The sequence below is a fragment of the Pezoporus wallicus genome, unplaced genomic scaffold (assembly GCF_028554395.1).
Source record: "Pezoporus wallicus isolate ANWC-B61680 ecotype Strahan unplaced genomic scaffold, APGP_CSIRO_Pwel_v1 contig_227, whole genome shotgun sequence".
Taxonomy (NCBI): domain Eukaryota; kingdom Metazoa; phylum Chordata; class Aves; order Psittaciformes; family Psittacidae; genus Pezoporus; species Pezoporus wallicus.
The window spans coordinates 6,579,391-6,602,395 of record NW_026635704.1 but is presented as its reverse complement, the minus strand read 5'-3'; the positions used below and the strand labels follow the sequence as shown (position 1 = coordinate 6,602,395).

The 23,005-nt window shown below is 36.8% G+C and overlaps 1 protein-coding gene across 3 annotated transcripts in view; it reads right to left on the bottom strand.

The window, feature by feature from the left end:
• The window catches only part of DLGAP1 (DLG associated protein 1), a 405,562-nt gene that overhangs the window by 318,450 nt on the left and 64,107 nt on the right, over positions 1 to 23,005 (bottom strand). The window contains exons 2-3 of one of the 3 annotated variants that reach the window (XM_057397548.1): positions 18,375 to 18,516; positions 17,945 to 17,978 (exon numbers count right to left, since the gene is read on the bottom strand). The exons of 1 other annotated variant lie outside the window; for it this stretch is intronic. The gene's annotated coding sequence lies outside the window, so the exon portion shown is untranslated. The remainder of the gene's footprint in view (positions 1 to 17,944; positions 17,979 to 18,374; positions 18,517 to 23,005) is intronic. One more of the 3 variants, XM_057397549.1, reaches the window with a different exon arrangement.

Sequence of the window (23,005 nt, the reverse complement as noted above, 5' to 3'; positions counted from 1 at the left end):
GACACTTCGCTGCTTATGGAATTACCATAAACCCTCCAGATACAGTGCCACTTCTGTACTTATCTAGAAGTCTAACTACCTCTTGGATGTGGAATGTTTTGGTAGCCAAAATATTAGAAAATGTTGGATTCAATGGATGTATATTTTTTCTGCAAATGATTTGAACATACTGTCAAGACTTGTCATGTTACTTCAGTGGTAATTTGTCTGCAGGTTATCTTGCGTTCCCTTGAAATCCAGTGCTGTGATCTTGTCTACACTAATTAGAGTTCAGCATTAAGGCTTGGAGGTTGCCCTGAAGCATCACCACAGGTGAAACCATTAAAGATGTATGCCAAGCCATTTCTGCACTCACAGAAAGTTATGTAAGCCATTTCAAAAGATTTCATCTTTATGGCCACCAGGACTGCTGCTGACTTTTCTACTACCTGAAAATGAAGGGTTCCCTCAATGGCTCTACAGAAAGACCTTATGCTATGGAGCACAAGTTCCATTGTGGGGTGAAACTAATACAAGAGTTTGACAGGAAACAAGTATGTTTTTTCTTGTAGTTTCCTGAAGACAGAAGACACAAAGGGATCCTAAATCATTTATTATTTAACTGACTTTAAAAACTCTGAAGCTGTACAGAACAACTTTGGACATTTCAAAAGAAATATAAGAATGAGAGCCATCAGTAAGATAAATGTTAGCCCTTTTACAATGTATTTTTAATAATTACAAGTGTCCTCCAACTGCATTTATAGCCAAGGTATTTATAGTCTGGGTATCTCTATAACCACAATTTAATTGAGTAACTATTTGAGCACTAATATTCAGCTAATTTGTATGTATTTCATACTGCTTAGATAAAAATTTTAGCCTACCTTATATAAGCATGTTCTTACTCAATTCTTCATCATCATTTTTGTTCAACATCTTTGTCGCTGACATGGACTGTGTGATTCAGTGCGCCCTCAGCAAGTTTGCCGATGACAGAAAGCTGTGTGGTTCAGTTGATATGCTGGAGGGAAGGAATGCCATCCAGAGGGACCTTGACACACTTGTGAGGTGGGCTGATGCCAACCTTATGAAGTTTAACCATGCCAAGTGCAAGGTCCTACACCAGGCACAGCTACAGGTTGGGCAGAGAAGAGATTCAGAGCAGCCCTGCAGAGAAGGACTTGGGGGTGTTGGTTGATGGGAATATAAACATGAGCCGGCTTCAGTGTGCGCTCGCAGCCCAGAAAGCCAACCGTATCCTGGGCTGCATCAAAAGGAGCGTGACCAGCAGGTTGAAGGAGGTGATCCTGCCCCTCTCCTCTGCTCTTGTGAGACCTCACTTGTGTGCAGTTCTGGTGTCCTCAACATAAAAAGGACATGGAACTGTTGGAACAAGTCCAGAGGAGGGCCACGAGGATGATCAGGGGACTGGAGCACCTTCAGTATGAAGACAGGCTGAGGAAGTTGGGGCTGTTCAGCCTGGAGAAGAGAAGGCTGCGTGGAGACCTCATAGCAGCCTTCCAGTATCTGAAGGGGGGCTATAGGGATGCTGGGGATGGACTGCTCATTAGGGACTGTAGTGACAGGACAAGGCGTAATGGGTTCAGACTTAAACAGGGGAAGTTTAGATTGGATATGAGGAGAAAATTCTTTCCTGTTAGGGTGGTGAGGCACTGGAATAGGTTGCCCAGGGAGGTTGTGAATGCTCCATCCCTGGCAGTGTTCAAGACCAGGTTGGATGAGGCCTTGGGTGATATGATTTAGTGTAAGGTGTCCCTGCCCATGGCAGGGGGGTTGAAACTAGACGATCTTAAGGTCCCTTCCAATCCTAACTGTTCTATGATTCTGTGATTTGCCATTGAGCTTAAACTTTTCCTACCTAAGCAGCCTGCTACATAGGAGACCGTAAGAACAGCTAATTAAAGACTTCTGAATATCTAATTCTATGCATCAGAACAGGTGCATGCATATTTATAAACATAATAAAAAGATGTACAACAGAAAGATACTTGCACACTCAAAGTCACAACATCCTGTCTTTGATTGTCATTGTACAGTCATTTGTATTTGTCTATGCTTACTTTATTTTCAAAGACTGTAACAAAAGAAAACTGTTAAAACATAATCATTGGTTAAAATAAGAACTCTTTTATTCTCTACATTGTCTTCATTCACTTGTGTCTTATGCCTACACATATCTTTTGAAATACTTGATTGTTTAAGACTTAAAAGAACTCAACCAAAACCAAACTGCTTCATGCCTGTATTCCTTTCAGAACATTATAAAATGTCTCAGCACATAAATCACACAGGTATAGCCATCCAGGTTCTTCCTTCGATGTATCACATCTTGTAATAAGAAATGAAAATACAATTACCAAAGGGAGAACCCCTACCTAGAACCAGATAGCCTGCCAGCCTGGTCTCAGCTCACAACTGTGCAACCCTGTCACATCAGCTTCTGTGGTTTTCTCTCATCATTTAATCTCTGGTTAGCTCCTCAGTAAGCATAAACCAGCAGAGAGGCATTCCTACTTTATTGGTTTTTTAGTACTTCCTCAGCCATCTCCTGCAGAATAGGACATTATTTGCCTACTTAAGACGACTTAGGCTTTTCCTAGCTAATTAATTCTTTACCAACACAGTTTCTTTGCACACGGAAAATACTTTAATCTTTACTCTTCTCTGAATCCCAAGTTTAGTCTCTGAGGGAAGGAAATTATTTAGTCTGAAATAAGTCATTTGGCAGAAAGCAAAGGCATCTACATGAAATTTAACAACATACAGAGACAGAAGATCATACTAATTACCCAGTCTCACACTCTATGAAAGCCTACTAACAAAAGGGGTACCATGAGTTAGCCTATCCTCTGATTCATTGAGCCATGGTGAGCTTTAGTGTGCTGTTATATCCTATTAGCAGGATGCAATCACCTTATATTCTTCTGTCCTGTGTTTGCTTTTCTGGCAGGGCATGCTAAAAACATACCAGATTGGTTGGATTTGTCAAGGCAAATTGGGCTAGATACAGAAAAGCAGAATCAGGAACCTTTCCAACACGTTCTTGAAATCTAATAGCACATTTACATAAGATGTCAGGCTTTTGCTTTAAAAATGGATCAGCTAAGTAAGTATGTGATGAAACATGGTTAAGTCATGTTATCAATACAACTCACACATTTCTCAAGTATCCCACTAAAACTGTTCTTGGCAGTTCTGAGGTACATATCCCAGCACTTCTCATATTCCCCTGCTGACTGCTTCACACCAGACTGTATTCCAGGGAATAGCCTGTATTAGCATGGAACAGCATTCCTCCAATACCCAGAAACAAGTCACAATTCCTTTGTGCACAAGGACAGAAATTTGCTGCTTACAGCTGCAGTCTCCAGCCTCATTAGCTCTGCTGCACTGGTGAGTACACAGGCAAGCGTGAAGCCATTCACATACTTTCCAGATCACCTCTCTGCTGTGGGTAAGTGAATGCTTGTGTAGAAAGACTTAGCGGGTAGATAGTGAGGAGACAGGTATAAGTCCGGCTACTCAAGAATTTATGTCCACATTACTTGTTTGGTTTTGCTTTTATTAACTTTACTGTATACATTCCTGCAATTGAAAAGTATCTGTTCTTAAGTGAAAAAAAAATATTAAATTACAGAGACATTTAAGAAATATTGATACTAAATCATATACCAGTGAAACACTCTATGGAGTATATTTAATTTTAGAGGAAATATCAGGTATGCTTTCCATTACTGCATTGGGAGACAGGCAGGGTGAATTTTACGCCAGTACTATCCACCTGTTTTATTCACATGTGGAATAACAACACAGATCAAGTGTACTGCAGTACTGCAGTAGAGTGTGGCAGTATTCTTTTCTTTTTATGTAGCTTCCTTTTTACTTGTGAAAACTTGGCAGCCTAATTTCTTGCTAGGGTATGTATCTAAAGAATAAATTCTGATTACAGACAGACAAGTGACCAGGAGGCCTGTGAATGACCTAATTAATTTCTTCATATGATTCTGTAATTAGGACATGAGAGTCAAGTTCTGGGGATGGACAGTCCTGCTACCAACCTGTGTATCAGTCAATACAAAGTTTCTTTGCTTTGTCATTGTTTTATTGGAATTTTTCTTGGCAAAATGCAGTGAAGAGTGATGAAACCACTTCCACTCCCAACCAGGCAGAACAGTTCTTGCTTGCACTTACTTACAACACAATCACAATCTCTGACTGGTGTTAAGAAGGCTTGTGCAGTTTAAAGTGATGTAGCATACTGCTAAGCTACAAGAGTGGCACCACCTTTAAATCAGAAGAGTATAAAATATACTGCAAAGATGGTCTGTAATGTTTTTAAAAGGGTAAATTATTTACCTTAGAAAGTGCCAGAAATTACTTATCTTGCTGCCCTAGAGTTAAATAATATTAGAAAAAACTTGATTTTTACACTTTTCTATCTAATAATTTCTACTCATTACTATTGCTCTAAATACAAACAGAGCAAGTTCATGCTGAATGTTCTTCAAGTTCATGCTCTTCATCTAAACTGGTTTTCTGTATAGCAATTATGAGCTACTATTCTGTCTTCACTAGTCAATCAAACTAGTCATTGCAAAGTAATTTCCCCTGTATTTTGAAAACCCTATAAAAGTAAAACAAGTATCCTTGAAAAAACAAAAAAGAAGAGCTAGCTGTGATCAAGTAACAAAGTAGAGATGCTGTCCTGGCAGGAATACAACCACCTGTGGTTCTCTAATACATTTAGAAGCTTAATTCCATTATGAAAAATGACTGCTATTACTAAGTTTTTCTCTTTATTTACACAAAATTGGAAATGAGGCACTGTCAATATGAAAGGAATTCAAAGGTAGCAGGATAACCTTCCTGTTATCCCGCTAGCCTACATCACAATACTACCCATTTTATTTATTATTTCACTGAGACTAGCTCAGCAAGATGACAGAATTACCAAGAAGCAGTTGCCAAAATTATGGTAAATATTATTACAAACTAGTGCTTCTTATAAAAGAGAGACATAAACCAGACTTCCTTTGACACGAGCTGCAAAAGTCCCTCCTTGGCTTAGATGCTAGCTGCTGCTTAAAGAACATTACCTGGCTCTGAAGATAAAAGTTCATGCACCGATCCTTCCCCATGTAGCTGAAGCCTCCATGTAGATATTGTTACCTTTAGATTAGCAACAACTGTTGGCATTGATGATGTCTTTCTAGAAGTATCTGCATTCTGCTAAAACACACTCAACCACATCTTCATGACTTATCCCTTCAACTCCTTTTCCTTCCCTTCTTCAACACCAACAGTCACTCCTCCTCCCCATGCCTCCTCCCCTAACTCCTTTAGTTAAAATGGATAGAAAACAGGCAAAGTAAAATTTTATACTTAAAATGAAAGATTCACTGGTGTACTGGTATATGGTATCACAGACCTATAGTAGGAAGGAGGGGAGTTACATTTCCCCTTCACAGATACTCAGACCTTACAGATGAAAGCCAAAGACTGAAAATGTAAATCTGAAAGACAGTTCTGTCCAGCAAAGAGTGACATCATGACAAATGAAGAAAAATATCATAAAAAATAAGCCACTGCTTGCTGGAAGATATTCAGGACAGTCAGGTTAAATGAGGTATAAACTGTAATCAAAATTGCAACCATCAAGCTAGAAAGACTGACAAAGAAAATGAAGACATGAGTGCTCTTCTGGGGTGAGAATAATGCACACTGAATACAGTAGCGGTGATAAAACTAAAACCTATCTAATGCAGATTATATAATGCTGTATAGTCAATCATAAAAGAGAGATTTCTTAAAGTTGGAAGCATTAGTGTTCAGGGTGCACTCAGCTGAAGCAGAAAAGCAAGCCCTTTGTTCCTCACAGGAGCTGCTTCATGGAATCTGCAGTGGTACCAGCTCCTGATGCCATTTGGAAATTGAGATGAGTAAGAGACTTGGCAGGAAATGGAAAAGGCACCTGCAAGATTAAGACTAGAAAGCTTTTACTTTACTTTGAGCTCTCAGCTATCCTTGATATCACACACCAAGGTGGTAAAGGTGGAAAAAGTAAAAAACAACCACATTCTCTGAAGTTGCTGTGCAGCTTTATCTTCAAGTTAAAGGATATGAAGATTTTTGTGCCACTGCAGCTTCCTTTACAGTCTCAGAAGTATTTTTATCAGTGAAAAAAATAATCACTAGTCTCAGAATGATAAATTATCAGATTTTACTTGCCTTACTCACAACCACATACGAGTGGCAACTAGTAAGAACATCAGCTATTGATGCAGCTCATGTTGACTTTACACTCAGCAAGTCAGCTGTCTTTGATTAAGGCCAAAGAATACACAAAATACTACAAATGGCTGTCAACATAATTTCCTTTTCTTTTTGAAAACCTGCTCAAATTTTATTCTTTTATGTATACAAACAATGGTAGCAAAAGGCAGCCTATATTTTACTTCATCTTCCCAAAAGACCCAATTAAAAGCAATAGTATAAAGTATGCAAATAACACATTGTAATAGACTATGCATGTACTGTGGGGGCACACTGTGCAGTTCCTGTGGTATTCATGTTTCTGAATAATTTGATTTATCCATTAGCAGATAAATAGGAACTTTTAATACTCAGGAAGCATTTGCTCAGGAAACTGGAGTGGCCTAGGTTGCTCTGTTTCATTAACGGAGAAAGTATTGTACGCCTCTTTTTACACCCCAGCCTACAGAGACTGCCTTCTTCTCACTAAGGCTGCTCTATGCTGTTCTACCCCTCCCTTAATTGAATTATCCAATAACTCAGAATGACTCTGGCCAGGGGAAAATAAAAGAACAACATAAACCAGGGACAATGAAACAGCCCCTGTTCTCCTCCCTCCTGAGCTCCTGGAGCTAGTGAATCATATCTGGGAACTTGTATACTGTGCCAAATGACCAAGTACCCACAGGAAGAGCAGAGACAGGCCCTCATGCTTCTCTAGGGTGTCACATGGGATTTGGCTGATGTTTGGCAGCTCAGAGTCACAGAATCACTATATTGGCTTATATCCATCATTTCACTGTCCACTCAAAAGTTTAAGGCTTAAAAAAAAAAAAAAAAAGCTGATCTGGAAGAGTCTTCATATGTAATACTCTTCTAATTTCCATAGAGCTTCACATTCTCCATATGCCAGGAAGATGCTGAATCAGCATAAAGATTTCAATAGCAGAGAAGCATGCAGTTTTGCATGAATATTAAGGCAGCTGTTGTGTACATTTGACACATGAAGAGATCTGGGGAAAAGAAAGATGGAGGTTTTAGTCCTAAAGACTTTGTATTTCTCCAAATTCCCCTACAGTTCACATGGGAAGATTTTGTCGTACGTTTAATTTAGATAAGGCTTATTTGGAAACTGCCAGCTTTACAGGAAGGTTGGCAGAACTGGAGAACTAAATAAATACTTATGATTCTGTCCTTTAAAATGCTCTTCTACAGACTCAGTCAGACAAGAAATATGAAATTATTTCTGGCCCATGTAGACAATGACTTCAACGCAGCAGTCATTTTCTCTTTAATGACAAACTGCCTAAGTTTCCCATTTCATGTGGCTATTTTGCACCCTGTTACTCCTGTAAATACAAAAGGAAATCAGTCTTCACACAAGCCTATAACTCTTTACTGTTAAGAACAGGCTGAGTATATGAAATGCAACTGTATAGGCTCAGAAGACTGTAATTTTGTTAGACATAAGTAAGAACTTCCCCTACTAATTCTGTAGGATTGATTAATGCTGTTACGATCTACCTGGGCATTTTGTATTTTTTACACTTTTTCTTTCGGTGCTTTTTCTTCTGTGAGATTAATTTGCTTAGCATTACTAATTTCTAGTGAGTGTTACATTACAATATTCTTAAAGCTAGGAAAACGTGTAGAAATAATCTGGGATTATCTGCAACAGATGCTCAAATGCAATTCAGCTTTCTAGAACTGTGCAATCTGTCAAGAGCGTTAAGGCACTCTAACCTAGTGAGGAGGAATTATAAGCAGGCACATTATCAAGAAAGATCTGAGGTACCCTAATAATAATTAATATTAACACCAAAACTCAGCTTCAGACTCCTGAGCTGGAATTTTAGTGGCATGCAGGAATAAATCTGAATACTCCCAAAAATACAGAGGTAGTACAGATTTTTATTTTACGTATGTTCTCTTTATCTTGTCATTTATGCTCACTGCTTTCCCACTGCATTACTTGCTCAAAGACAGCGCTACAGGCAGTAGAAGCGTATCCAGTGGAGTAGAAAATCACTTAGTTTAAATTATAAAAAAAAAGAATTTTATATGTCACATAATAATTCCTTGGAAATTATGTGAGTGCACTATACATTATGCATTTTTTATGGAACTAATATTTTCATGAGCTACCAGAAAGTGTGATTCTTAAAGTACAATTTTCAGCTACCTCACAGATACAAATAATAAAGCATTCAGCCTCAACTTTGCATAGTTCAAGGCATCCGCAGTATATTAGTTCATGGTCCTAATTCTATCTGCTGAACTGAAAAGATGATAATAGCCACTTTTGATATTCATATTTCCTCTGAAGAGTAAAATATCTAGTCACCAGAAAAAAAAAAAAATTATTTCCCATCATCATGCATTACAACGAGGACTGAGTTATTTACAAGGATTACAATTCACATCTTGTTATTTTCCTCATGTAATTTTCATAATTCTATTGCATTCCAAGGAAATGTCCTTTTTCCTCCCCCAAACTCCCTTCCCACCTTACTGTCACAAAGCCACAGAGATGCTGAAAACCAGGAGAAGCAAAGAATCCTAAGAATTGAGCAGCTGATCAACAACTATGCTTGATACCAAAAGCTTGCTCAGAATAAAAAGGATAAACTGTTGACAGTTTATGGTGCCACAGAATAATAGAAATTTAATAGTAAGAGCTCTTAGCAGCCAAGATCAAGCAAATTCACCTTTCAAATAAAAGGAAGACGTTTTTAACAGTAGGGATAATTTACCAAGTATTGTCCATAGCTGTTCCATTCATTAATACGCTAAAATCCCAGGATATAAACTTTCAGAGGTGATGTGCTCATCTAAATTCAAGACCTCAGCTATTGTAAACCATGCAGGTGAGCCCTCCAGTATTACTCTGGGTTTTTATTATAAACTGTCCAAACATTTTTAAACTTACATAAAATTGTAAGAATTTTATTAAGTTACATTACAGTATCAGAATTTTTAATAATATATCACAACTGTAAATAGACTGCAAACTGCTCGCAGCTCTGAGTCATCTTCATTTCTGAAAAATATTTAATGCCTCATAAAACACATGCAACTTCATCCAATCAAGTAAATATTAGAGACAGACTTACAGGCAAAAGAAAGGTTTGTCAACAAAATTTAGGTACTTATTGAATCTGGAATAGAACTGCTCAGAATATTTCAATGACTTGGTAAGTTTTGGTCAAAAGACATTTAACTAGAAAGTTTTTTTCTTTAAGTGACATATTTTGGATGGAAGTATGAATCTCAACATATTTCAACAAACAAAAATGATTTCCTCTGAGCCTGCCGGTCCACAAGAGTTCCCATGTGACTCTTGGGAAACCAAACTACCAAATTTCAGTTTGCCTTCTAGTCTTCAAGTTTTTTGTACCTCCATGATTTTAGCATGGTTAGGCAAGCCTTTCTCCCAGAAACCACCAGTGTGTTTCAAAAAGGTTGGAGCTCTATTCTCAAAGCATAATCAAGGTTCAAGTTCATTTTGCTATGAAGAGAGCTTATATAATTAAAGCAGCTCTGATGACACTCATTTGTTAAACAAGGTAAAGCTTCCAACAGAGGTCAGTCTCAAAAGAGAGGTTATTTGGAATAAATGAATATAAAGGAAGAAAAAATCTATTTAACTGCTACTGAACATAACACAGAGCTGTTAATCTCCTTTCAATTTCTATTAGCTCATTATATTCCTTTCAGTTTCAATACTTGAATACAGAGGTACATAATGTTTCATTAATACAGGTGACTGAGGAAGCTGGGGTGACTTCATTTAGGAATTATAAATGAGGTGCTGAATGCAAGAACAGTTAGTGTGTAAAATAAACCTGGGATAGTTTATTAAGTACCTTTAACAGAGGCATGGTAACATTAGATTGTTATTATTTTAACTTACTAATTACAAATTGTGACCTGTATATATGCGCTCATGCACTTGCATATTGTGTATGTAATTCTGCCTCAGATGTGAGCCTTACACATTCTCCTGCAATGGTAGTAGCTACACGAGTTCATCTTAACTTTATTGTGACTACTTTGTAAAACTGAATTCATACCACCAATAAATAGCTAGCAGTCTATGCATCTATAAAACTGGAATTTCCAGATTGCAACTTATGTTGAGCATTAGCTGCAAATGTTAAAGTAAAATACTTCAGAGTGTTATTTTTTATGATAATATGAGATAAAAAAACACAACCCAACTAAAACCCAACACAAAACGCACACAAATAAAAAATTAAAAAAAAAAAAAAGAAAACAACACACACATACAAAAAAACCCAAAACAAAACCAAAATCAAAACCAAACCAAACCAAAAAAAAAAACCTCATCCCCCCCAAAAAAAAGTCAGGAGATATATAATTTTCCTTTTCTCACTTTCTAAAACATGGTTGACATTCAGGAGTAGCTTCCAATGAAGAACAACTTGTTTGAGAAAAGCAGCCCCTCTGTTTTAGCAAAAATATTCTCCCCACGTGAAAAAAAAAAACAACACCAAAACCAAACCAAGAAGTTGTAGGTGATAAAAAAAAAAACCAAACACAAAGCCACCAAAAAACCCAAACATAATTCACAATCAACTTTGTGAGAGACAGTATATGTGTGAACATGAAAAAGGGAAAGACTCACCTTTTTTATCTCTACTGCATTTTTTGTCAGTAGAGTGCTGATGTCCAGGTTCATGGTGTTCCTACCATTGCAAACAGCTGTTCTGAAAGAATGACTCAAGCCTACTCCATAGAATAACAGCCCTAATCAGACCTAAATCCTAACTGCTGTTATTTTGAGATGCCCCAGAGAAGTCAGTCCTGTAGCATATTTGCACTGTTAGGAAAAAAAAATTAAAAAGGAAGAAAATACTATCAATGGATCATTTCTTTCCTTATTAAGCCATACACTGCAGTTCTTTGGACGGAAGTTCTCTTAAGCTCAAAAAAAGCACAACATTGGAAAAAAAATCTCTAAGTTCTTACTCATGTACTGCAACATTGTCAAACCCCTTATTTTAGAAGATAAGGAAGGATTAGTTTCTTTGAGTTTTCAGTTGCTAACTTAAGCTTAACTGCACTTAAGCTGCCTAGAAAAGAGATATTCCATTGGCAATGAATATAGTTCCTGAAACAGATATTAATCCGTCAGCATGGTAAAATCATTAAATAATTTAATTCAAGCTTCCTAAATCCTATTAGCATATTGTAACTTATATGATACTGACCTTACACAAGGTCAACCATATTAACATTGCAACCATATTGATAGCAACCCATTTATGCCATAATGCTTTGTGAAACCCTTGTACCTCTCATTCATACACTTACATATATGTTCTATCCTTTCATGATTCTTGTAGTGATGTCGTGGGGTTTTTTTAGTCTAAATGTTACTTCAAGATTAAAACTGTGAATTACTATAATTTTAACTCTCCGATACTTAAATTACTTTTTGAATTTCATTGTGTTTTGCACTGATCACTGACTCAAAGGTACTATTAATTCCAGAGGTGATATATCAAGTTACATATGTATTTTTTTCACATTCAGCAAGAATAAATCTCATCACTTTATTATTTTTCAAGACATCACCACTCCTAAAGACAAAATGATTTAGTGACTTTGCTAACCTATATTTTCTCTAAAAATTTAGAACCATCAGAAATATTTAATGACTTGATTTAAAGTGCAGAAATGGAGGCATGGCAAAAGCATATTAAAAAGCTGTATTTTCCCCAAGAATTAACACCTGTCAAATTAATAGATTTTGAAGTGGAAGACCTCATGTCCATTTCAACTTGCAACTTTGCAAGTAAACACTGTAAAAAGAATGAGTCTTCTTTCTAAAAAAGCATGAAAGCACCATGTCCCTTTCTGACTGATAAATTTGCCTGCAGTGAGACTTCACTATGGAAACTCTATAGTCTTTTTACCTCAAAAGCTGTTCTATATGAGGATTAACCCCTTTTCCTTGGAAACTCCTGCTCATAATTTAGAGAGATGCAAAAGATAATTCTGAAACAGCACAAAAAAAAAAATAAAAAAAATCAATCCCAAACCCCAAACCCAAGCTTACAGTCTTTGCCATACCATTTCCAACCAAGAAGCCAAATGCTAACAGCACTTTTCCAGGTACGTTATGCAAAAATAGCTGTTGTGCAGCTAAGGTACGTAACAAACCTTCAGTATCACAACACAAATCACAATGCAAATGTCATACCTAAGATACTTTGCCTGGTAAAACTTGATGCAAGTATCAACAAAATTATTGTTTATTTCCAAAAATCAAATTTTTTTAATAGGAATTCAAAATACACGCTCATAATACCACTCTCATTAGGATGGTATCTTCTCTAGGAAGTACAGCCACAGCGAACCAGTTTTAGCCTACCCTTGGGGGAAAAAAAACAAACAGAAAAAATAAACCCCTCAAAACTACCACTGATTTCTTTTTAAATATACAAATCTCTAGTCTAGGTTATTTTCTATGACGATAAACCATATAAGATTCAAAGGTAATGTGTTTGTAAATATCTGAGGAATGTCAGCAATGTTTCTATTGAAGAACATTTCAAGCAAATGTCAAAATGCATTAGAGGAAAGAAAATAAAACTAGGTGAAAGATGCAGTAAAGGAAGAAATAGAAATAATTTTATTGTATAAATAAATGTGTGCATATAAATATATATATGTTCACATAAAAAAACCCTCCAGGTAGAACTAATGATTGTGTATAATGAAACTTTTAAGATCAGAAATAATTACCCTAACACACTAGACATGTCAATAAATAATTCCTTTATTTATTAAACCATTTATAAGCACACGAAATGTCTTCTGCATGCATGCATGCATTCTTCAGAGCCTATATAATGATGTGTATATTTATGCAAGTTTATGCTATTGACATCATACTTGATAGCATCAAGATTCAATCACAACAAACTTAAGAGGTGGTAGCCTGAAAATAACAGAACTAAAAAGAAAACAAAAATAAAATAATCTTGCTAAGAACATGAGAGTTGGATATGTAAGCAGCAAAATAAAATATATCTTGTTATAAAATTTTAGTGATCACCAATTTCATACAGATTGCTTTACTACTAAAGGGAAAAAACTTGAAACATGCTGGGGAGGGACTCTTCATTAGGGACTGTAGTGATAGGAAAAGAGGTAAGGGGTTCAGCCTTAAACAGGGGAAGTTTAGATTGGATATAAGGAAGAAGTTCTTTACTGTAAGGGTGGTGAGGCACTGGAATGGGCTGCCCAGGGAAGTTGAGAATGCTCCATCCCTGGCAGTGTTCAAGGCCAGGTTGGACAGAGCCTTGGGTGAAATGGTTTAGTGTGAGGTGTCCCTGCCCATGGCAGGGGGGTTGAAACTAGATGATCTTAAGGTCCTTTCCAACCCTAACTATTCTATGATTCTATGATTCTATAATAGCACTGCTGTAATCAAATGTTTATGAACTATAATGGCATGCTTCTCATAAACTAGCATAAGGTGATGGTGCAGCAGTTAAAAGACCATCAACAGTGTAAGTATGAAAATAATTTGGGGACATTGTCAATGCCACCAAAAAACCTCATTCTGACATTAACACCAACTGTCCTGTATTTTCCTGTATGTATGATTGAAAGTAGTTTTCTTGTAGACAGAATTTTAGTTTTTGATGCAACTAAGTTCCTTTGTTAGTTATTTGGTGCCTGTCCTGGTCATACTTCACTAGAATTATATTTTTTCTAAGTGTAGGAAAAGAACTGTGGCGTTATGAGCACACCCTAAATTGTTTGTGGCTGTTCTTGAAGCACCACAAGCTCTAGCATCCCATCTAATCTTGCTGCACATCAGGCTTTTTTAGGAAGGAGGTCACCAGCACAGCAGTACATAGCCTCTGGTACATGTAAGAGCTATCATAAGTCAAACACACAGCCAGCTTTCTAAACCACTTTTCTATACCTTTCTATGCAACTGCTTATACTAAATAACAAAGCAAGATCACAGTTCCTGTGTTCCAGAGCCCACTCACAGTATTCATACAAAATACATCAAACTTACTGTTGATTTTATTATTGTTCTGTGATAATTACTGTATTTATTTCCAAAGTTGGGTTGTTTTTTTTCTTTGAAAACACGATTTTTAGCTGAAAAGTGACTATAATACAGGTTCTCTATTTATGTACCATTTTCTGTACTTTTGAAACATCCTTTCTTTTTCTCACAAGTCAGGGAAATTGAGATTTTCTAGTTTCCTTTTCATTTTTACCAGCTATTTTATACTACTGGCAAAGGCAAAAAGTAGTTCAGCATCTTTTTTGCATACTGCAGGTCTCATCCGATGCAAATGTGTCATAATTCAAAATTAAGTAATTGTTTTTGCATAGGCAAAGCTAGCAGCATATGCCAGGTTATATGTAATACATATCTTATGATTAAAGAAATAAAGTATAGCTTCAATTAGGGAGGTAAGGAAAGCTATTTCAATGTTTCCTTAAATATGTATAGGTAAGTTCTTGCTCCACTGAGATGGGGAGATAAGAGAAAAAATATACAAGAATAACTTGAAATTTCTATTTCTTCAGCTTTTCTAATTTCAAAGAAAGCAAAATATCTAGTTGCAAGTTTAACTGTTGGTTTTTCTTTCTCCTTCTTGTGTGTTGCTTTGTTTCACTTATAAAGAAGTAGGATTTATTTTTTACAAAAATATTCCCACCTTTTCATAGCAAAAAGGCGTAATATTAAAAAACAAAACCAGAAAAATCCCTACCATAATCCTTCTGCTGTTTTTTTTTATTTTTTCTGTGCCTTCACAATTTTTAACACTGATTCTAGCAACAGGATTCCAAAAACCATTTTAATTCCAACCTTTACATTGTACAACAGGGTTAATTCAATTGATTCTGTGTCTATATTCATTCCCACCAGAAAAGAAAAATTACTGTCCTTTTACCTTCAGATAAGGGGAAATAGTTCTTTTGTCTTTGTCTCATTGGGCTTGAACAGAGAAGATACAGGCTTCACTTCCTGAAATAATATTGTTTTAAGATTACAGGAAAATTTAGGTAAGAAGGGACATCAGGCAGTTTCTAGTCGAAACCCCTGACCCAAACAGGGCATCTGTGAGATCAGACTTGGTTGCTCAGGGCTTTGTCCAGTTCGGTCTTGAATGCTTCAGAGAACAGAGGGAGCACAATATCTTTGGGCAACCTGATGCAGCACCTGGCTGTCCTTCAGAGTGAAAATGTTTCTCTTTATATATAGTCTAAATCTGTTTCTGCTTGTGCCCATTAATCTGAGTTCCTGTCTCTGCACATCAGTCTGCCACAAAGTTTGCAGTGGCAGCTGTTTCAGCTGCTTGAAGACAGATCTTCATGGGCCTACCCTTGAAAGCTTCCCTTTCTAATACAGTAATGTTAGACTCCAATGTGGAACTGCAAACAAGACAAAACCTGGATAACTCTCCTTACTCTAATTCTTATCATGATTCCCACTCAGTGAGGCTGTTGTCAGAAAATACAATAAAGACATAGTTACACATAGTGGAGTTCAGTTTTGGGTTAACACACCCAACATCTTTTGTCTACATGCAAAAATGATGCTTACATTTGCCATTACCAAGATACCTAAGGCCCATTTCAGCTGCCCTCAGAGATACCCTCGAATATTCCTTCCTGGCCTCCAGCTACCATTTCAGGAGGGAGGCTGCAGGTCTTCTACAGGTCATGTGTCATATTTATCTATTATAAGTGGATGTCTCATGTACACTGCCACATTTCAAATGATATAAGCAGCATATACTATCAACCTATACTGTCAACCTTATTTTCCCTGGCTTCTTTGCAAACTGAAATGATACAAAACCCAAACATCCAAACTACAGAGAAGTGCAAGCTGAGGTTGAGGTATTTTACCTTTTTCAGGTAAAACTGAAAGAATTGTAAAAATAGTCATCAGATGCCTTGATTAAATTCCTTTAAATGAATGTTCATTAGTTATCCACTCAACTAAAAGTGCAACGATTCATTTGAACAATATAATGAAATTATTTTAATAAACTATTTTATGGCATTACTCAAATTACCTTTGGCTACAAGTATTCTGAAGCCATTTAATGAATTCCTAGATGCCCTCCTAGATTACCTTAAACATTTCTCTGTGAAAAATTTTGTTCATTTGTTACTAAAAAGGTAATATTACATTATCTTTCTGATAATTGTGGGGTCTTACAGACCTAGAAGCATATCTACTGCTCAAAAACAAACTCATCATCTTCCTATGACAAATGCAGTTTGCCCTAAGGTACCTGCACAAATTAATACTGTGTAGGGAATACAATGAGCAACACTGTTGGGATACATTTATTTGAGGAAGTCTTCATTTCATAAATGAATACTGCCATTTTCCTTTCTGATATTTTGCAAAATGCATGTTTATGGCAAACTGTCACTTGTATTCAGATTTAGAACCTAGAAACTACAGCGATGCTGCCTTGGAAATGCTTAAAATAGATAAGATGGATTGACTGATTGCATATTCCTTTGAATTATTGTGAAAGCACCAGATATATCTAAATCATGCCGTGAAAAAAGTCGAGTTAGAAGTTATGTAACTTCAAGTTGCTATAAATTGCTTCTCGTTGAAAGCTATATAAAACATTTTCATATCTGTCATGTTCCACCCCTTCTGCTTAAAAAAACCAACCCCAAACTAAGCGAAAACATCCAGGAAAGGTATAAATCAGGCTAATGTTAAGTTGGAGCAAAAGTTATGCCACCATGAAGACTGCACACTCTTCCATAATTAAATACAAGAATTTGGACCATTTTTATGTCCAGAATGTATTTATTACAGTAAAACACATTTTATTATGTTGGCTATAACAATGTGTCTAATTCAGCAACAAAACAAGCTCAGACATACTTCTCTTACGCACACAGTTACTTTCATCAAAGTTCATTTCTTGAATGGTCATATTTAGCTTGCTGCTGCTGCTATTTCCATGTGCCCTCAGAACAAGCTATCTGACAAAGCAACCACTAAAATGTATTTTCTACTTCTCCCACAGCAGCATTCAAGAGGACGGCAGAGCCACACCATCCTACAGGTACACACTACAACATCTGATCTGACCTCTGATCTTTGCAAGAAAACAGTCTCAAGCCTGTCTGACCACAAAGCAGGAGGAATGGAGTATTCACAGTAAGAGAGCATGAAGGAGCCAGAAACTGCTTTATTTGTAGTGATGGGAACTGAAGAAACTAGCACAGTAGACTGCAGAAGAGAATACAGAGATAAAGCTTTGGCTAACACCTGAAGTTTGCTTTTGGTAGTCCTGAGATTAACCACCATAGCCACTAGGACCTGTAAAACTAGTGACAGTAAAATGAATGTCAGGTCCTTTTCTATCCTGAAATATGCTATCTAAATTTAGAAAGGAACTCCTTTTCCCTTTCATGGCTTTTTAAATATCTATATATACACACACACTCATTTTACAAGAGCTATTTCAATTTTTTTGACTGGCAGTAAATTTTGAAAGCCTTTAAAAGCCTTGTAACAGTTTCACTGGGACCAAAGAGCAAAACTACTACCAAATGAGGTTTTGAAAAAGAACAGTCAAAAGAAAGCACTCAGCATTTTCAGGACAGAATACCCCTCTGAGAAAAAAAACTTCTTGCTTACCAACTCAGGTGCTTTCCTCATTAGAACACTTGGTCTGGCAAAGCAAAATAACAAAAGGGTTGTGGCAGAATTGCATTTGACATGCTGGAAGTGTCTATCACCCAGCACTGAGTACTATTCTATGATTATATCCTATTTTGTACTCTGAAAACCAACAGCCTCCTACATCAACAATTATAAGACAGCTACCATTTATCCCAGAAAAGCTCATTGCTACTTAGAAAAATACTAGAAAGGAAAAACAACCCCTTGCTAGTAAAATTAGCTGAAATTAGGTCCTCTGAATATCTGTTCTTTAAATTGGAGAAGGAAGGAAGAGGGGGTTTATTTTTTTTTTTTTTTTTGTTCAGCATGATTTATTTTTAGACTGGCAAAGAGACAAAGGTAAACAGAACTGAAGCTCTGTGGGCACCTTCTGAGGTTAAATTACCTTTCATGCCATTTGCACAGAAGACTGTTCTCAAGCAGCTTGAACAGATGGTTGGGACACCATTGTCCGTTTACTTGTATCCACAAAGATAAATGATGGCTCTTCAAAATCCTGAACAATAAGACCCTTGTGATGCTTTAGGCTGCCAAGAAAAAAGCAACAACAAAAAAAAAAAAAAACAACCCAAAATCCAAATGTAGGTAGCTGGAGAGGAGAAAAGAGTTTTGATTAATGAAATTTCATTTAAAATTACTAAAATCACCTCTTCAATAAATGTGTATATCTGTGAGCTGGAATTATTTTGCTAAAAGAAACTAGTATGTTCCAGAATACTTAACAAAGTAGGAGATGCAGGTAAAACAAATCCTACCTACATAGTAACTCTGACTTAAGTAAGAGTATGCCACCTCTACACAACCTGTACTACATATAGCATTTGCTGGGCATGCTGCCAGATAACCAGTTCTGCCTACTGGGCCACAGACATGGTCAGAGATTTCCAGGACCAAGCCAGAGGAGACAAACTGCCAGGGCACAGCTATCCACCTACCCAGATAAGTAATGATAGAGAAGATCACAAAAGTGGGAGAACATGCTGTCTGTGGTTCTTTCTTAGTCAGAACTTCACAAAGTTCTTTGAGAGCAGCTCTGGTCAAAAATCTGCAACATGAGCATTTTGCCAACAGGCAACTTTCTAAAAAGCACTTTCATTGAAATAAGTTACTAGTAACAAAGATGAATTTAAAGGACTGGAGACAACGTGGACATCTATGAAGAAAATCCAGAACTTTTAAGAGTGAGGTAAGCAGGTATTAGTCTTTGGACTTGCAACTAATAATTGCATAACCTGTCACTCTTAGAAGTTCCCAAAAGAAAAAGGAAAGCAGGGTTGCTGAATATGGAGAGAATCACATGGACTCAGTAAAGGGGCCCAGACACTTTGTTCAATACATACAGCAAAGTAAGACAGAATTGGGTTTAGAAAATAACAGTGAAATCAGATAACTATGACTCACCAGCTACTCAATGTCCTAAAGCCAGCAGGTACCACAAAACATTTAATTAACTAAAGTTATGTATAAAGATGGATAGTTGTTTCTGCAGTAACTGCTTGTTTAAAGAATGACACAACCAATAAATGCATATCCTCTATCTAATACCACATACCCCACAGCAATGGCAGGCAAACAGTGGATATATTGCCCCCTCTCTCATTTCAATGATCAATTGATATTTTAAATCTCTTTTTGTTGTGCTGTTGGCATATTCAACATGCCTTAGAACAAATGTACAATTTAGACATTAAAGATTCTTGTCAGGTTTTTAGCAATTGTTAACTCTCATTGAAGTAATGAAAAGAAGACGTTTTGATAAATGTCAACCAGTGGCATTCAGCAACTCAAAGTAATATTCTTTGAAAATGGAGGAGTAATTATAGCTCATATAAGAGGAAATAAGTGTGAAGTAATGTAAATATGAATGAGAACTCAATTAAAAAATACTGTTAAAAAATCAGGGAAACAGAACTATTTATGTTTATGTAAGATTACAAGAGAAAGCCCAGATGGGAAGATTTTTCCTAATTCTCCTCTCTTTTTCAGAAAAGGAGAAGACCCAAAAGAACGTCAGTTCAAAATATTAGTGTCTTGTGCTAACTTTCATGCTAGTGTCATTTTCATTAAAAATAAATAAGTAAATAACTGAATTCAAGGCCTTTCTTTCCACAAGGGAGCATTCTCTCCACTTAGTTCCTCACATTTTTCACAAAATTAAATGTAGGACCACTATCCCTCCACTTGCTTGTCTCCACTCCACAATAGCTTTACACAAAAAGAAGTGATATAGTCATCTGTGAGGAACGTGATTAAAAAATGCCCCTGACCTCAAAAATAAAACATTTTCACTGCAAACAGCAGAGTATACATTTTGGTTTTCCAGTAAACAGAAAGGACCATTGAATGAGGCAGCAGCATTATGATCTGATACCCTGTTTCAATAATATCAGTGATAAAGAATGTGACATTTATAGGAAATACAGCAAACAAGCATTACTTACAAATGTGTATTTGAAATGTGTTGTAAGCAACTTCCATGGTACATGAATTGGAGCATTCGAAAATTTTTTAGCTCTCTGCTCACCTCTTTCCAGTCATGAAAATGCCCAAAAGCATAATCAACAAAATGAATTGGAAACTGCTATGAATACAAATTCAGCAAATCAAATGAAATTTCACTTTGTTTTGTTCTCTTACCAGGACATAAGGAGCATCATGAAGGGTAGGCAGGTAAGAGCAACACACACACACACAGAGAAGCAAGTGCACGTATGTAGAGATGGACAAACTAATTTCCAAGGAAGTGAGGATGAAAACCCAGGCACAGAAATGTTGCTAGTTAAAACAACTGCCTATTCTTCCTTGGTAAAGCAGTAACAGTTCCCTCCACATAGATTATTTCCTAGATCCTTCTGTAAACTAGGTCACAACTACTGCACGGTAACAAGTTGTCAGCTGAGGACTGGACTGTTCAAAGCTGCTGCAAAAACTGAGACAGAGAATTAGGCTGCCTTTTTCTTTGTATAACTGGGCATCAATACACCTTCGGATGACAAAAGAGTTTCCTTCCTGCAGGTTTAGAAGTATAAAAGGCTCCAGTGAGAAGATTGGGATTCCATCTTCCCACCTCTCCATTATGCAGGAAGTTAAATTTATCATTACGTACGGAGAGGGAGGATACTGCACACTCTCAGGAATAAGAATCAAAAAAAGCAAAGAGATGAAGAACAACTTCAGTTTTAACAGTGTGGTGCAGCAGCTGATTCCAGAAGGAATTTCTCAGTACTTAACTCCTTTTCAACTGCACCTCATTTGTGAGTCCACATAAATATAGTAGAATACAGTGAGATTACTGAAATCCAACGTATCTTCTAAGGAGCTGAAGATACAGCATATATTATTCCATAATCACAGAAGGGAGATAACAAAATGCAAAACCTTTTTCTCACTATTATGAGTAACCAGCCTGGAACATGTTTTCAACAGACAGATATTCTGAATGAGGTGCATTTGAAGAATTTAGTGGAAAAATGCCAATCAGGAAATTGGTTGACAATTTGGTGCTGAAATTATTAAAACTTGCCTTTTAAATCTTGCAGAAAATGGTTTATTAAGTTTGCGGTTAAGACATCTACAGATTCAACCGCATTTTAACAAACCTGCACTAGGAAGAAAAGACTACTTGAAACTGCATATTCTGTAACTGTAGTTATTTCTAATTTCCTCAGTCTTTGTTTCACTAAATGTAGCACTACCAGGGTGTCAATCTCCACTGTAAAACCAGAGAAAGAATAGATATCCATATTAATAGTCTCATAAATCAACATAAGAAAGGACAAGCTCCATGATGACATGGACTGACCACAAAGCATACCATTAAGACCAAATAGAAACCTCTCCCCGAGCAACCAGTGCTGTGGCTGCTAATAACATTGGCTCCTGACTTGCTCAAGTAGCAGACCAAGAATTTACAGACTGCTTGACACATGATTTTACCTTGGTATATGAAATGGAAGCTTTTAAGTATAATACACATTACTAAGGACAGAAACATTTGTGTCTTTAAATAAAAATTAATACCATGACAACATTTTTTCCCTTGAACATGCACATCTTCCAGATACTTGGGAGAAATCATGCCCAAAGACTACTTTGCCCCAGATGAACCACAGGAATATCCAGAAGACAAGGTAGGAATTCAATTTGCTCTACTTCAGGCACTTTCCAAGTAGAAGTGAAGCTGAGGCAGGGAGTTCCAAATCATCTGAATTGCTATGCAATGGCCATAGGAGAATAGCACCTCAGCTTTATGTTGCATAAAGACAGTAGCTGCTCCATTGATATAAAATCTTTCATTCCCAGCTCATGCTTCAGTACTGATACCAAAATTGCTAGAAGCCAAAAATGGCCAGTATAGTTACCTGCCACATCTGGGGTTTCCTCTGAAGTCTCCCATCTCACTAATGATGAAGCTACTTGGCTTTGCATATGAGATTTAGCAAAGAAACAGCCTGCAGTGATACTGAAGTGGAAAACAGAGCAAATTAAATTGGTTGTTTTCCTATGTTACAACCAACTGCAATTACCATACTGGGTATATGCCATCCAAAGAAAACACTGAACCACACAAACAGGAACCATTTCATTAGCATGCACAGACTAAACCTTTCCACAGGTGTAATTTAAGGAGCCCTTAAAATATGCAATTCTATCTACTACCTTGAGTCCTCAATTGCTTCCAACTGTAATTCTAGCTTCCCTCCACATGAAATCCTGCAGTTAAATCTACTTTCAGGATAACTGCCCTGATTAATAACTCTATAATGTCTGTACTCTCTGTTGGATAAAGCATTTCTTTGTTCAAAAGTAATCCTTTTCCTCTGAACAGTGGCAATTTCAGTGCTGGGGGACTGAATCATCACCGCTTGGTGCTGTCATTCACACCGCTGGGATGTGTAGTTATGTGAAGTCATTCTGAGCCGTAACTTCTTACCCTCCTCAGTCAACTGTTGATTATGTTCAGTCCAGTGGAAGGACTGATGCAAGTAAATGAAGTTACTGATACAAGTAACTCAT